This window comes from Lissotriton vulgaris, chromosome 8, assembly GCF_964263255.1.
Source record: "Lissotriton vulgaris chromosome 8, aLisVul1.2, whole genome shotgun sequence".
Classification (NCBI taxonomy): domain Eukaryota; kingdom Metazoa; phylum Chordata; class Amphibia; order Caudata; family Salamandridae; genus Lissotriton; species Lissotriton vulgaris.
In genome coordinates, this window is record NC_141696.1 from 584,638,177 (window position 1) to 584,655,889 (window position 17,713).

The following is a 17,713-nucleotide window of genomic DNA, read 5'->3' on the forward strand; positions in this document are numbered from 1 at the left end:
GGAAAGGAAGGAGCGAGATGGGGCGGTAGTTTTTGAGTTCGGTGGGGTCCGCTGTGGGTTTTTTCAGAAGGGCGCTGAGTTCAGCATGTTTCCAGCTTTCCGGGAAGGTGGCGGAGTTGAAGGAGCAGTTGATGACGTCTCGGAGGTGCGGTGCTATGACGGAGTCTGCTTTGTTGAAGATGTGGTGAGGACATGGATCTGTGGGGGATCCTGAGTGGATGGAGTTCATCAGGCGGATGGTGTCCTCAGTGGAGATTGGGTTCCAGTTGTTAAGGGTGTTCAAGGGGGGTGAATGTTCAGCATATGGTTGGGTGGGTTGGTCTCCGGGTTGGTTGTCGAAGCTGTTGTGGATGTCTGCAATTTTGTTGTGGAAGAATAAAGCCAGGGAGTCGCAGAGGGCTTGAGAGGGGGTGATGTCGTTGGAGTTGGCCGAGGGATTGGTAAATTCCTTGACGATGTTGAAAAGTTCCTTGCTGTTGTGGGCGTTATTGTCTAGTCGATCCTTGAATGCTGTTTTCTTGGCCTTTCGGATTAGTTGGTGGTGTATGCGGGTGGCGTTTTTGAAGGCGTCCTTGGTGCTAGTGGTTGGGTCTTTTTTCCAGGCCTTTTCAAGGGAGCGGCGGAGTTTCTTGGACTTCTTAAGATCATCGTTGAACCATGAGGCCTTCTTGCTGCCAGGTTTGCTTTGACGTTTTTTCAGTGGTGCTAGGATGTCGGCGCTGTTGGATAACCATAGGGTGAAGTTGGCGGCGGCTTGGTCTGGGTTCGAAGAGTGGGCTGGGGTGTTTAGAAGGAGCGATGAGGAGATCTGGTCGATGGTGATTTTGTTCCAGTTTCTTTGCAGAGTTGGTTGGGGGTGGTTGATGGGTTTAGGCTTGTTGTAGGTAAAGTGAACACAGCTGTGGTCAGTCCAAAGGAGAGCCGTAGTGTGGCTGAAGGAGACGTGATTGCTGGAGGTGAAAATAGGGTCGAGAGTATGACCTGCGATGTGGGTGGGGGAAGTGACCAGTTGTTTAAGTCCGAGGTTGGCGAGGTTGTCCAAGAGGGTGGTGGTGTTGCGGTTGTTGATCTTTTCAAGGTGAAAGTTGAGGTCTCCCAGAAGGATGTATTCTATGGAGGGTAGCGCGTGTGGAGTGATGAAGTCCGTGATATCTTCACTGAATTGTGCGCGTGGTCCTGGTGGTCTGTATAGGAGGGTGCCTCTGAGTGTGGTCTTGGGGTTGATGTGGATCTGGAAGTGAAGGTGTTCAGAGTTGCCGAGATTGACGTCAGAGCTGGTTGAGATGTGGATAGATTTTTTATGGACGATAGCGATTCCTCCTCCTGTGTGGCCGGTGCGGTCCTTGCGAATGATTTATAGTCTTCCGGGATGGCAATGGTGATGTCTGGGGCGGAGGAAGCGTTCATCCATGTTTCTGTTAGGAAGGCGACGTCTGGAGAGATGGTGTCAAGTAGGTTCCATAGGTCAATGGCGTGCCTGTGGACCGATCGGGTGTTGAGCAGGATGCATTGTAGGTGGTTGGGGTCGGGAATCTGGGGTGTGAGCGTAGCGGAGTTGGTGACGGTACCGATGAATTTGCAGGAATTGCAGGAGAAGGGTCCATGGGTGTGTCCAGGAGCGGCTTGGACGCAGTTGGGGGCGCGACCGGGGTTGAAGGCTAGGAGGGTGGTGGCATCGTAGGTAATGCAGGCGGGCTGGGCAGCGCGAGGGGCAGGGGGTCTGGCGCTGGGCGCGGTCCAGGCGCGTACGGGCGTAGACGGGCTTACCTTTGGCGCACCTTCGGCGCGAGTGGGGCACGGTCGCTGCGCGTGAACGCTGCGCGCATGGGCTGCTGTCATATATGGAAGGTGGGAAGGAGGAGGGGCGAGGGCGGCTCAGCTGGGAGGCAGGGCGGGCTCAGGTCAACACGGAGCACAACAACAACAGAGACAAAATGGAGGGGGGAGTCGAGCAGGGCGCCGGGGGGTATCGCGCAGTTAACTCTATGGCAAGACAAGTATGGTGCAAGCAAGCGAGGTGCAGTCAATACAATTAATTAGCAGTTCGAAATATGGAACAGTCAATCAATGCAGCGCAGTTCAACGATACCGGCAAGCAAGCGAGGTCAATACAATTAATTAGCAGTTCGAAATATGGCACAGTCAATCAATGCAGCGCAGTTCAACGATACCGCTTCTCAGTGGAGAGGCAGGGGAGCGACCACTCAGGATATAAGCAAAGAGGGATCACAGCGCTTCTGGGACCGGGAGATCTGTAAATAGTTAGTGGGAGGGCGGCTCAGCTGGGAGGCGGGGCGGGCTCAGGTCAACACGGAGCACAACAACAACAGAGACAAAATGGAGGGGGGAGTCGAGCAGGGCGCCGGGGGGTATCGCGCAGTTAACTCTATGGCAAGACAAGTATGGTGCAAGCAAGCGAGGTGCAGTCAATACAATTAATTAGCAGTTCGAAATATGGCACAGTCAATCAATGCAGCGCAGTTCAACGATACCGGCAAGCAAGCGAGGTCAATAAAATTAATTAGCAGTTCGAAATATGGCACAGTCAATCAATGCAGCGCAGTTCAACGATACCGCTTCTCGGTGGAGAGGCAGGGGAGCGACCACTCAGGGCATAAGCAAAGAGGGATCACAGCGCTTCTGGGACCGGGAGCGCTGTAAATAGTTAGTGGGAGGGCGGCTCAGCTGGGAGGCGGGCGGGCTCAGGTCAACACAGAGCACAACAACAACAGAGACAAAATGGAGGGGGGAGTCGAGCAGGGCGCCGGGGGGTATCGCGCAGTTAACTCTATGGCAAGACAAGTATGGTGCAAGCAAGCGAGGTGCAGTCAATACAATTAATTAGCAGTTCGAAATATGGCACAGTCGATCAATGCAGCGCAGTTCAACGATACCGGCAAGCAAGCGAGGTCAATACAATTAATTAGCAGTTCGAAATATGGCACAGTCAATCAATGCAGCGCAGTTCAACGATACCGGCAAGCAAGCGAGGTCAATACAATTAATTAGCAGTTCGAAATATGGCACAGTCAATCAATGCAGCGCAGTTCAACGATACCGCTTCTCGGTGGAGAGGCAGGGGAGCGACCACTCAGGGCATAAGCAAAGAGGGATCACAGCGCTTCTGGGACCGGGAGCGCTGTAAATAGTTAGTGGGAGGGCGGCTCAGCTGGGAGGCGGGGCGGGCTCAGGTCAACACGGAGCACAACAACAACAGAGACAAAATGGAGGGGGGAGTCAAGCAGGGCGCCGGGGGGTATCGCGCAGTTAACTCTATGGCAAGACAAGTATGGTGCAAGCAAGCGAGGTGCAGTCAATACAATTAATTAGCAGTTCGAAATATGGCACAATCAATCAATGCAGCGCAGTTCAACGATACCGGCAAGCAAGCGAGGTCAATACAATTAATTAGCAGTTCGAAATATGGCACAGTCAATCAATGCAGCGCAGTTCAACGATACCGCTTCTCGGTGGAGAGGCAGGGGAGCGACCACTCAGGGCATAAGCAAAGAGGGATCACCAGTCTTCTTTCTCATGCAAGAGAGGTGAACTGCTACAATTGCCAGACAGAATGTGAAATATAATGCGTACTGCGTAAACAGTAGTATAAAATAATTTAGGAATCGCAATATTGACGTAAAAGTCGGCATATGAACGTCATGGATGAACCCCTAAGGAATAGTTGTTCATGCATAATAATTTGTTTTTTGGAGAAATCAATATCCAGGCTAGGGGAAGTCCCTTCAGCTTAAGACTTTGAATTTCCCAAAAATCGTTGTGATGTAGATGAACATATGGAAGTTCCCAAGAATAAGAACGGATCTTCAGATAAATCAATATCCAGGCTAGGGGAAGTCCCTTCAGCTTAAGACTTTTATTTTCCCAAAAATCGTTGTGATGTAGATGAACATATGGAAGTAGCCATTAAGCATAGGCGGAAAATCCGTTCCGCTCGCGGATTTTGCGGATTTTCGGTAAATTCGCGAACCGCGAACGCTCGCGAATTTACCGAAAATCCGCTAATTCGCACGCAGCGGATTTGTTTTCTTGGTGATACAATTTTGCAGCGTGCGGCGTTCACTTACCGTCATTTAGCGTTTGCCGAGTTGTTTTTCTCGATATTTTGCAAGTGCTGCGCCATTTTGGATCTTGCTGCGGAATCCCGCGGGAGTTTGGCGACCGCGATTACGTAATCGCGGCTTGCCACCTTGCATAGCACGCATCGCGAGAGTTCGCAATTGCGAACACGTAGATGCGGCGAGCAGCAACAATCTCACACGCGCGAAATTACAAAGTTGGAAATTCTGCACAAGAAATCCACCAGCAAGCAGCATAAACCTTCTGAAAATTATGATTTTTATCAGAATAACTCCTCAGGTTGACATTTGCCTGCACTTTTTTTTTTTTTTTTTTGTCCTCATCTTGCGATTACTGTATGTTTGCGGAGTATCAGGTGTCTGCCTCTTTGCTCTTTTCCGACACTGCCCCTTGATCTCTCTTGGCTGGGGAGTTTTGCCCTCTTATTGGTTTGAGGAGTTTCCTTTACTCGTTACATATCAATGCTTCTGGCTTGGATCGAGGGGAGCTAGCCAAGTTGGCTACTCGGCAAGTACCATACTTGTCCACCAGAAGATGTATCGCTTTAATCATAGAACTTAAGTGTGATACTATTTGGGGTTTAAGAAGGTTTCAAAACTATCCCAAAACTTGAATCTTTTGCTTACATTTCTGAACTTGTCGAGTTTGTTGATTCTTATTGCCGAGTTCAGCCATTCTGCATGAGTTGGGCAAGAGGATCCTATCCATTTGATACAAATTTCTCTCCTTGCAAGAACTATTAGTACAAAGAGGAGATTCTCCTGTTCCTTAGTAAACCCCCTTCATTACCTGAGTCTAATATCCCAAAAAGAATAAGGGTAATACTCACAGTTAGTTGTTTGGACAGGATAGTGCTCAGGGTCTTACCGACTTGATCCCAAAACTCTTTCAATTGAGGGCAGTTCTTAAACATGTGGATGTCATCTGATTTTTCCTCTCCACATTTGGGGCATTTCTTTATTCCAGCATTTTTAAATTTGGAGAGTTTTTTTGGTGTCCAGTACGCCCTATGGATTGTATACAGATGGTTTCTCTTCAAAGCCGCGGATTTCAAGTTGGACCAACATTTATCTACTGATTTTTCCCAAATTAAGTCCAAGTCCATGGTTACAATGTCTTTCCCCCATATTTGGGTTTCCATATTGGCGTTGGTATCATTGGCCATTATCAGAGCCCAGTACCACTTTGCTACCTCTTTTGGTGGTTGTGTTGTTTTGATCATGTCATCTTCCAATTTCTCATTCCCATTTATACTGGGCAAAGTTCTAGACCAGCTTAACATTTGGTAATATTTAAATTTAGATAGAGAATTGTTTGTCATCTCTTGTAGTTCTAACCATGTTTTTAAGTTTGGACCATTTAGTATTTGTCCCCAGTATTTGATGTCGGCTCTTTTTAATGCCAGTGCGAGAGTGTCTTTTAAGCATTCTGGGGTTCCAGGAGATTCCCAGATAGGAGCCCACTTGCTATAGTATGGTATTTTTAGAATGCCTCTAATTTGAGTCCACATCTTTGCTGCATCCCTTAATATCTTGAGCTTTATTTTTTTGAAGTATTTGGGGTGTCCAAACTTAAACAACGCATGATCCTCTGATTTTGTAATTACTTTAAAGTAGGCAGGATAATATTCGTGATTTTTTAGTAATACTCTAATATTTTTGAATTGGAAAGCTCTGTAATACTCCACCAAGTCTGGGCTGGCCAATCCACCATCTTTCTTGCTCCTCCTGATCTTTTTCCATGCGATCCTTGATCCTTTTGCTGCCCATATGAAGCTTGTTATGTTACTCTGTGCTCGAGCTATTTCCGTCTTTCCAAATTCCATTGGTATCGCATTAAATAAAAAGGTATACTTTGGCAAGACGGTCATCTTGATTATATTCGATCTCCCAATCAAACTCAACGGTAAAGAGGCCCATGTCTCAAGTAGTTTTCTTACATCTCCGGCAACTTTGTTTAGGTTTCTGTTTGCAATCTTCGCTATATCATGATTTATTAGAATTCCTAAATACCTTATTTCATTCTTTATAAAATTGCTTTGAAAGGTCGTATTCCATGTCATGATCTCTGTCTTTGTTTGATTCACCAGATATCCAGAGATTTTTCCGAATGTCTCTAAAGTTTTCTCGATACTTGCTTTAGCTTTTGAGTAGTCTTCAGTAAAAATCATTAAGTCGTCCACGTAAAGACCGATTTTTTTCTCCCATGTACCATATTTGAATGGAGTGATTTTGTTGTTATTTCTTAGCATGTTTGCCAGTGGTTCAATATACAAATTGAATAATAAAGGGGAGAGTGGACAACCCTGTCTTGTTCCTCTGGTTATCTTTATTTTTTCCGTTAGGCTACCATTTATTAGGACCTTTGATCTTGGGTCTTTATAGATCTGGTTTACCATACTGATAAAGTGAGGTCCGAAATTGTTCTTGACCATAACTTTCTCAAGAAAGGCCCTATTGACTCTATCAAAAGCCTTTGCGGCATCAATAGCGAGTGTGGTAAGTGGAATTTTCTCACTTGCTGCGATATCTATTGCAGTTAGGAACTCTTGTGTTACTTCATGTAGATATCTTCCTTTAATGAAACCTTTTTGGTCCTGGTGTAGTAATTTTGATGATACTTTCCCTAGTCGAGCTGCCATTATTTTAGTAAATATTTTATAGTCTGTGTTTAGTAATGATATTGGACGATATGATTCGCATTTAAGAGGATTCTTGCCGGGTTTCCGAATGATTGTGATTGTGGCATCATTCCAGGAGTCTGGTATAGTTTTCCGTTGTGTTAAAATTAGATTAATTAGTTTGGTTATGTGAGGGAGTATAGAGTTTTTCAGTTTCATGTATAATTCGTTTGGTAAGGCATCTGGCCCTGCGGCTTTTCCCTTTTTCAAACTTTTAATGGCGTCTGCCACTTCTTCTTCTTGAACTTCTTTATCCAGAGCTTCTTTTTCATTCTCTTCAAGTTTTAGAAGTGCTGCATCGTTCAAGTAAGAGTTAATCATTTGATCCGAGGGATTCACATCTTCCGTGTATAGATCTTTAAAAAATTTCCAGAATTCATGTTTGATTGTGTTTTCATCCGAGGTAGGAATTGTTTGATCATCCGGGATGATACTTTCCACTTTGTTTTTTGCTAGATCTGATTTAGGCTTCCATGCCAGCCATTTTCCGCAGCCTTCACCAAACTCATGTTTCGCCAGTTTACTAGAATCCCATTTTTTCTGTAGCCTCTCTTCCAAAATTTGATCAATTTTATCTTTTTGTGTCTGTCTTTTTTTAAGAAGATCTTGTTTTTTTTCCTCCTCTTGTTCTGTTGATATAGCGATGTCTAAGGGGCTGATCTCTGATTCCAAGTCTGAGATCTCTTGTTTTACTTGTTTGTTTTTATGTGCCCCTAGACTCAAGAGTTTACCCCTTATGACAGCTTTATAAGTATCCCACGTTATCTGTTCTGTGGTGCCTGACGCATTTAACTCAAAGAAGATATTTGTTTCAGTTTCTAGCTCCTTTATAATCTCTTCGTCTTCTAACAGAGCTCTTTCGACTGTGAATCTTCTTTCAGTTATATTTTCTATGATTTGTAGTTCTAATTGTACTGCTGAGTGATCTGAGGGGTGAGCCGGTAAATGAGATACTCTTTTCACTTTCTTTGATAGTTCATTACTAACCAAAAAGAAGTCGATCCTGGATTTATGTCCCAGTTTTTTATTGTATAGAGTGAACGGGTGAGATTTTTCTCCTTTGTTTTTCCAGATGTCTACCAGGTTAAGATCCCTTTTATAAGTCACAATCCATTGTCTCATTTTCTTTAAGTTGGTATGTCTACCCAGTGGTGATCTATCTAGTTTTAAGTCAATTACTAGGTTAAAATCACCTCCCAATATTATGGGAGAGGTAGCTAGTAGAAGTTGTGAGTACAATTTTCGCAGCGGATCAGCATCATCCAAATTCGGACCATAGTACCCTGCGATAGTAATGGGAGAATTTCCTATTCTGACATTAGCTATGGCCCATCTTCCTTTACTATCTACTTCTGAGCTGGTTATAGTGGCTTTTAGGGACTTTTTTAAATTATCGCTATTCCCTTAATATTACATTGTTGTGTTGTGCATATTAAGAAGTCTACCCACCTTACGTTCTTAATTATTTGATCCCATTCTTCTTTTAACAGGTGAGTTTCTTGTAATATTATTATCTCGCTATTTCCAGTTCTGATATACTCAAGGATTTTATTTCTTCTACTTTTTGTTCTCAACCCATTCACATTCCAGGATAGAATTTTTACATCCCTACATGCACTCCCCATTTATTCTGTTCAATTGTTGAGAATTATGCTTCACTCCTAGTTGTTTTAGTTTCCTGAATGTACGCAGATGAGGAAATTTTTGTTTTTTTTTCCCTAGTTTGCTCCCCACCCCTTTTCGTGTTGTTTTATACTTTCTAAGTCGTGCTTTAAAGTTACCCTCCCCGGGGAAGCCTCCATCTTCTTCTCCTTCGGTTATCTTCATAACACATTTGGCTTCCCGGTCCCACCCCCGTGATTTTTGTCTATTTACAGTAAAAAAAATGAAATTTGTTGGTTGGTTTATAGGTTCTTCATATTTATTCTAGTATTTTGTCCTTAAGGATAGTTTAGATCTGTTTCTCCTTATATTCTTGTTATATGTATATATATACATATATTTTTTTTATTTCAGAGTTTATACAAGATTATATGGGTTACAGGTTGTCAAGTTATCTGTATGATTGTATGTGAACATTTAACTCAGAGGTTCTTCTGCTCGTATTTGATCTCTAATTAGTTCTATCAGATTTTTCACTTCTTCAGGCTCCCTTAGGTTGCGCATTTTATTTCTCCACATAATCCGAAGTGAGGGTGGAAATTTCATTTGCACCGTGGCACCTAGTTGTTGCAGTTCAGACATTAGATTTCCTAATTCCCATTGTCTGGTCTGAGAGGCTTTTGACATATCTGATCTTATTTTAAAATTCCAACTATCTTTGTTGTAGGTCCCTTTTTTCAACACCTCTCCCAAGATCCTATCCTTCAGCACGTATGTTTTGAAGTTGACTAGGATCTTTCTAGGGTTTTTCCTTTCTTTACTCTTTCCATAGGGATCTCTGTGTACTCTTTGTATATCTTCATCTAGAGTTCCTTTGTCTGCCCATGTAAAATGTTCCATCAAAAGTGCCACTACAAATGCTTTTATATCCTTGCCTTCTTGATTCTCCGGCACATTTAGGATCCTTATGTTATTTTTCCTCGCTTGGTTTTCTAAGAATTCCAGTTTTTCATTCATGGTTTTATTTTCCAATCTCAGGGAGTTTATTTCCTTTCTATTTTTCTCCACCCTTTTGTCCAAACTGGAGACTTCATTTTCTACTGCTGTTACTCTGTCCCCTAGTGCATTCAGCTTGCTGTCCAGTTTCTCGCAGACCTCCTGTATTTTATTTTGTTTCGATTCAGAGATGGAAAATTTCTCTTTCATTTCTACCCATATTTTTTCAAGAAGTTCATCTGTATGGGTTTTTGTTGTATCCTTGTTAAATTCTACAAACCTTGAGTCGTCATCTTCCTTATCTTCAACCTCTTCAGTTGTATTTGCAGTTTTATTTGCTGCTGCTGCAGCAGAAGAATCAGTGCCCCCCTCCGCCATATGAGTTCCCGCTTTCTCTTCTGACCTGCTTTCTTTGATTTTCCAAATTTCTTCCAAACTTATGTTTTCTACCAAGTTTTTTTTCTAGTTCGAGGTTTTCTCCCTTTTTTTACACTGCCTGTACTCGGCTTTCCAGCTAGTTTCTCAGCTAGACTGAGAGATGCTCGCTGTCTCTCTTTTCTTACAGAGTGAGTATCTGGTAGTTTGGTTGTAAGTTTGGTTGTTATATCCTCTTTTTCGCTTTCTAAAGTTTCCAATGTGCTTTGTGTTCTTTGTGTTTCTAAGGAGCTAAAAGATTCCGAGTTCAGCTCTTGTTGCTGGATTTTAAAATAAGACCTAAGGGAGGGAGTAACTTTTATTTTTACTTTGGATTTCTGGATAGGCTCCAAGTTGTTTTCTCCTTTCTCTGAATTATTCTTTAGGCAGCCTCTAAGTGAGGTTTTCTGTTTTTTTCTGCTCACTCCTGGAGTAATGCCTTTTGGAAACTGCTCCTGACTTAGGAATTTTCTATTCCGCAGACTGTAGAAAGATTTGGCTGTGCCAGGCTGACTTTCTGATTGCAGGGGTTCTACTTCGAATATGGATTTAGCTTGATTTTTTGAATCTTGGGGCGTTTTCTCCTCTATTTCCTCCTGTGTTGATTCTGTTATTTTACTCATATGCTGATTATTTGCAGAGGTTTTCTCTTTTATGTTTATTTTTGTCGCTTGGCAAGGCTGAAAATTATTGTGAGTCTGACAGAGCAGGAGATATTGATAAAGCTGACTATTAACGTTGCTAAAGTTATAGCCTATATTGACACATAAGTTTGTTTGTTGGGTTTTGCAGTGCAGGGTTTCTAATATCCAGACACTCTCTGGTCCGCAAAAGCTGTTTGTTTCTTTCCCCTTAAGTTTGCACTTTAAACTTTCTAATCCTTCCCTTTTGCACTCTTTTGAGAGTCTTGAAAGTTTTATCGTGCTCCTGCTATCGTTCTCTTCCACCGTCGCGTTTCCTGCTGTTTCTCTCAGTCTACTCACTACCGAGACTGTGTCAGAACTTCCCTTATTGTCTTTTTCAGACTGCCGCCTTTGCTCGCTGATTCTGCCACTCGTGCCCCGGAACTGAAATCTCAGTCTTCAGGAGGCACGGCGGCAGCGCGACCTCGCTCTCCTCGCGGCGCCCCACTTCTCAGTACCTGTCTCCGCTGTTCCTGCTGTGAAGCGTGCTTCGGGACCCTTCGCCGCCTCACTCGCTCCGCTGCTCACTCCGAGGCTCCCATCCGCTCCGACCCCAACTCTCTCAACTCTCACGGAGACAGGGTCCAGGTCTTGATCGAAAATTATGCCGACCACCTCCAAGGCGTCGCGAGTGAAACTCCAAGCTTTACCCTTCTCTCCGCCACTCAAAAGGAGAGGGAGGGGGGGAAGTCCAAAGAAAAACACCATACCAGGCACAGTTTGCAGGTAGGAAAAAAAAAAGTGTGAAACGCCGACTTAGACTCTTGCTCGTTTGTTGTTTGTTATTCGTCTCGCTTTCGGGGTGGTTCTCAGTTATGCACCGCAAGGAATTCTGTCCAGTCTGTCCATTTGATTTTCACTGCTGCATGCTTTGTGCTTCTTTTCCCAACCGTAGTTGTAATAGATCACGGGTGTAGCGGGAGCTCTCCGACCGAGCTTCCTACTCGGCCTCCATCTTCCCCCGCCTGCACTTTTTTTTTTTTTTTTTGCAAGGAGTCCATTTTTTGGGGTGGGGGGGTGGGAGGAAGGAAGTGCCCCACAGTCTCCAACTTCCTGTTCCTGTCCAGCAGGCTCCTCCCAGTGCTTTCTTCATGTGCTGGTCACTTTCATTCGGATTCTTGGCCTGGAAGGATACTTTTTTTGGATGCTGCTGGATATTTGGATTTGAGGCCTTTTTTTACTTTCTTTGGATCACTTTTGGATTAGAAATTTCACAAGTAAGTTTGTTTGTGGCATTACAGTTGCTGCAACTACAATTTTGGAATTTTTGATTTTTGGGCTGTTGTTGTGGCCTTTTGACCAGGGGTAGTTAGTGGTGCATGGGCCTAGTCTTTCTGTGGGGTGTCTTGAATTTAAACATCATGGAGGGCATGGATGGCATGGGATTGTGCTGATGTTTCTGTGTTTTTCGTTTTTTTGGGCTGTTGTTGTGGCCTTTTGACCAGGGGTAGTGAGTGGTGCATGGGCCTAGTCTTTCTGTGGGGTGTCTTGAATTTAAACATAATGGAGAGCATGGATGGCATGGGATTGTGCTGATTTTTCTGAGTTTTTTTATTTTTTGGGGTGTTCATGGGGACAGGCCATGTGGGTGGGGGCCATTTTGAGTACTCGTACAGGCAGGCCATGTGCTGGGAGGCAGGGGGCCATTTTGAATGCAGGCAGTGTTCTTAGGTCTGCAACCATTTTGCCTAGGTTTCAACCATTATGCCCAGGGGTAGTGAGTGGTGCATGGGCCTAGTCTTTCTGTGGGGTGTCTTGAATTAAACATCATGGAGGGCATGGATGGCATGGGATTGTGCTGATTTTTCTGTGTTTTTAATTTTTTTGGGCTGTTGTTGTGGCCTTTTGACCAGGGGTAGTGAGTGGTGCATGGGCCTAGTCTTTCTGTGGGGTGTCTTGAATTTAAACATCATGGAGGGCATGGATGGCATGGGATTGTGCTGATTTGTATGTGGTTTTCGAGTTTTTGGGGTGTATAACTGAACTGATGTTCCTCTGTCTTCCATTGCTTTTAGGTGCACAAGACTCAAGAGAACCACCAGTGCCAGGAAGAAGTCCAGCAGCGGTGTGTGTGTGCAGCATAACGTCACGCGACGTCACGTCTGGCCACAGACAACTCTGCAACTCGTGCAACTGCGGCCTGCTGTTCTGACATCTGAAGAAGATGGCCCCCAAAAAAGTTCCCCGTAGCTCCTCTAGCAAGAAAGTTGCCAGTAAGGAGCAGAAGAAGCAAGTTACCAAGGAGACTGGTGTGCCGCCTGCCACATTCCTAGCAAGGAAAAGGTCAAGGGTGGTGTCTACATATTCTTCAAGCCCACCTCCTTCTGATGATACGGATCAAACTTGGGAACCACCACTGCGGTCTGAGAGTGAGGCACACCATGATCTGACAAAGGTAGTTAAGCGTAAAAGGAAGGTCGTCGAAAGTCTCATAGTTATAGAGTGTGATGAGGCTCAACAAGAAGTGGCGAATACTACTGCTGATGAAGACTCTCACGACGATGACCCAGTCATCATAAAGGTCACTGCAGCCCCAGAGGGCATGCAGCAAACAGACATTTTGACCCTAGCCCGAGAAGCTGCTGAGCGTGATGATGTTGTCGATGAGGAGGCAATGGAAACACCACAATCATTGGAGTTAACTAGAACACCAACACGTACCGCTTCCATATTTCTTCCTCGCCAGAAGGGATCTCCATCCACCTCGACCTCAATTAGTGGTGGTGAAAGTGCACAGCGTACTAAAGTTCGGCAATCCACATCCTCCACTTCATCTGGCATTAGCAGCATGACCACCACCAACAGTATCGCCGCCTCCTCCGGCCCCCACAGACAGTTCAAGTCCCCAGTTTGGGACTTCTTTAGTGTTAGCCCAAAAAAGGAAAACTTCGCCATTTTTAGCATTTGTAAGCATGCAGTTAGTCGTGGTAAGTTTGGTACCAATTATGGTACCGGAGGCCAGAAAGGTCCTCTTGAGAGACAGCACGGTGTCCAATGGTTTGCGCACCTAAAGGAGATCAAGGAAGCCCGAATTGCAAGTCAAGAAAACGTTGATGTTTCATCTGATGATGACCAGGAGGAAGAAGTGTCAAACACTTCACCTACACCCAGTACCCCTGTCAGCAGCACACCCCCTGTGAGTCACACTAAGAGTGTGGGAGAGAGTGAGACACCAATGCGAAAAAGTTCATCAGCGAGCATAACTGGGTCGAAGAAGTCATCATCATCATCATCCCGTAAAAGCATGGTCCAGGGCAACATTAGAACCATGTTGTTTTCAGCAGCGCCGTATGACCGCAACCACCCACTGACGCGTCTGTATAACACTAAGCTGGCTAAAATGCTAGCTCTGGACCTTCTCCCTTTTTCTTTTGTAGAAGGGGTTGGTTTTCTAGAATTAGTGGCAGCGCTCAGCCCTAAATGGAAGGTTCCTAGCCGGTTCTATTTTGCCAGAGTTGCGGTTCCAGCACTACATGAAGATGTGCTGGAGGTGATTGGGGCAGCTTTGCAGAAGAGTGCTGTTCACACTATACATCTGACAACAGACATGTGGACCAGTGGCGCAGGCGCTGATTACATGTGCACCACTGCACACTGGGTCTCTTTTTCAGGGGTTAAAGCAAAGCTAAACGCAGGTGTTGACCCAGACCAAGTTTTTAAAGCTGCTCAGAAACATGCAACACTAGCCATGTTTGGCTTGGAGAAACGTCATACAGCAGAAAACATTTTGAATGAGTTTAACACAAAGGTCTTTCACTGGCTGTCCCCAAAGAAACGCCAGATTGGTTATGTTTCCACGGATAATGGTGCCAATGTAGTTAAGGCTATGGAGCTGGGTCACTATTTCAGAATGCCGTGTTTGGCGCACTGTATAAACCTGGTTGTTAAAAAATTCTTGAGTGATGAAGACAGTCCAGCGTGCGAGTTAGTGGCCACCTGCCGAAGAATGTGCAACCATTTCAGCCATTCTTTTAAGGCCCGGAAGCATCTGAGGAGCCTGCTACATGAACGTCGAATGCCAGTGAAAGCACTCATCCAGGAGATGCCAACACGTTGGAACTCAACCTTCTACATGCTTGAGCGTCTGTATGAGCAGTATACGGTACTCGATCACTATTTCTTAACACTGGGTACAGCTCAGAAGGACCTGAGGCTAGATGCGGCACAATGGAACCTAGTTAAAAGCCTGACAGACATGCTTCGTCCTTTTGAGGTCTTCACGCGTGCAGTCAGCAAGGAGGACTGTAATTTGGGAAAAGCTATCCCATTGTTGCGCATGCTGGAGCACCAACTGAAGGCGGTGTCTTCTATGTTTCAAAAAGATGAAAAAAAGCAAGACGCTTTTGTTTTGGCGGAGGAATTATTAGAGCGCCTACTTCGTGATGAACGTCTGAAAATGATCCACTCAGAACAGCATTACATTTGTGCTACTATTCTGGATCCACGCTACAAAAAGGCGCTGGCAGGCCGAGCATTCTTTCCTTTTGATGATGAAGATGTTACAAAGTACAAACGTTGGCTAGCCTTGTCAGCCATGAGGTTTGAAAGAGAACGGCAGCAAATTGAAGGAAAAGGCAGTACATCAGCATCAGCAGGCCATCCCCAGTAAAAAAGAATCCACTTCTGCACCTCTGGCTGTGTCACAAGTGACCTCTCAGCCGTTAAAGACACCGGCAACTGGATCATCTGCACCAGACACAACATTTATATTGGATGCAGAAGAGGATTGGCTAACTTGGCTTGGGTTTGGTTCTCAAAAGGTCACAGCAAAAAGTAAGCAAAGTGGAGGAACCTTGGAGGACCATGAGTCGATGGTGCAGGACTATCTGAATGACTCAACAGAGGTCTATGTTAATGCTGACCCATTGGCGTATTGGCATGGGAAAAAAGAATTGTGGGCACAGATCTCCAACCTGGCTATAAACTACTTGTCTTGCCCACTCACAAGCGTGTCTTCTGAACGTGTTTTCAGTGCTGCTGGTGGCATTGTAACTTCCAAACGGACCCGCCTCTCGCCCAAAAATGTGGAAAGGGTAACAATGATCAAGATGAATCAGCACCTCATACCACCAGATTACAACGTACGAGAACAAACGTTGGATGAAGACGAGGAGGACAGCAACTTAGATGAGGGAATTTGTTCTCTGTTAGGTGACACTGACCTACTCCTGCCTGAATTTGCAGAGTATGAGGACGAACTCTTATTCTTATTCCCTGACACTGAGCCCTGAAAATGAGCCAATGAATCAATAACTTTCTTTTTCGTCCTTTTTCACTTTTATTCCTGTGTCTGTCTTTCTTTGTTTTGCACAGTTAATAAAATAAAATCTTTAATCACCTAATCACAAAAACAAGCCCATCAGCAGAACTGTCTTCACTTGTTTGCTTATTGATTTGAAGGTGCCGCAGTCTGCATTCCTCAGGTTCACAAGTTCACAAGAACATGCTCTTCTATCCTCCTCCTCCAGACTCCTATTTCCCTCAAAGCAGAGGGCTGGATTACGCCCAATGAAGAAAGGCTCTGCACTTGTGGGGGTGTTCTACTTCTTTGCGGTGAGTTGGCGGGTCTTGGGGCCATTGCTGGGAAGCTCTAATACCGGATAAAAGTGGTTTGGACCAAATCGGAGGCGAAATGTTTTTTGCGTTTTTGCTGACTTGCTTGCCTTTAAGGTGCTCTTTGGGTGGGTTCTGGGTGTTTGTGGGTGAGTTTTGGGGTCTGGGAGCACTGCTGGGACAGTCTAATTTTGATTGCATTTGCTTTTCAGGAAATCCGTGGTGGAAAACGGGAGTTATGACCTAGCTGCACAGCGCGTTTGGACCGAAGGCCTATAAATATTGAAAGTATGAGATTTTGCTTTTTGGCTGTTTAGGGGTGTTGTGTTTTTTTGCTGGTGGGTTGGCGGGTCTTGGGGCATTGCTGGGAAGTTCTAATACCGGATATAAGTGGTTTGGACAAAATCCATGCTGAATTTTTTTTGGCTATTTCTGACATTTTGCTCAATGTAGCGTTTTCGGGGGCCTGTTTGGAGGGCTTCCTGGTGTTTGTGGGTGGGTTTCGGGGTCTGGGAGCACTGCAGGGTATGGATACTTTTGATTGCAGGAGGTTTGAAGCAAATCCATGGTGGCAGAGGGGAGTTAGGGCCTAGCTGCAGAGCGCGCGGGGAGTGATTTTGGAAATTGCCATGAAAATGACTAAGTCCCCATTTTTGTACTTTTGCTTTTTGGCTGTTTAGGGGTCTTCTACTAGTTTTCGCCTGGGTTGACGGCTCTGGGGCCATTGCTGGGAAGCTCTAATACCGGATAAAAGTGGTTCTGGGTGTTTGTGGGTGGGTTTTGGGGTCTGGGAGCACTGCTGGGACAGTCTAATTTTGATTGCATTTGCTTTTCAGGAAATCCGTGGTGGAAAACGGGAGTTATTATGACCTAGCTGCACAGCGCGTTTGGACCGAAGGCCGATAAATATTGTAAGTATGAGATTTTCCTTTTTGGCTGTTTGGGGGGTGCTGTGCTTTTTTGCGGGTCGGTTGGCGGGTCTTGGGGCATTGCTGGGAAGGTCTACTACCGGATATTAGTGGTTTGGACAAAATCCATAAGGAAAAGCCTTTTGGCACTTTTTGTAACTTAGGGTTCGTTAGGGTTAGCCCTAGCAGCAGGATTGCATGTGTTTCGGGGTGTTCTAGATTTTTGCAACTGAGTTCTGGGGTCTTAGAGCACTCGTGGGAATGTGTACTTTTGGTTGCAAGTGATTTGAAGAAATTCCATGGTGGGAAAGGGGGGATTTGGCATAGTTAAAGAAAGCGTTTGCCACTATTCTTAACTTAGGGCTCGTTAGGGTTAGTAGTATTTGTATTGCATGTGTTTGGGTGGGGGGCTGTTTGTGGGGGCGTTGCGAGTCTTGGAGCGATGCTGGGTATGGATACTTTTGCTTGCTTGCAAGTGGTTTGAATACAATCCACGGTGGGTAAGGGGGTATTTGGGCCTACTTTTACTTTCAAAGTACGTTTTGTCACCAGTTTTCTACTAGGCCTCGTTTTTTGAGATCTGATTGGGGTCTTCCACATTTTTGAGACTGGCTTTAGTAAGGGTCTGGGTGGGAGCACTGCTAGGAAGGTTTAATTTTGTTCTAAAACACAGTTTACAGTACACCTAGCTTGAGGGGAAAGATCCGCTAAATTAATTTGCCCATACTTATTTATCCTTCAAAAGGAGACTCAGACAGAGTACGCACTTTCAAAATATT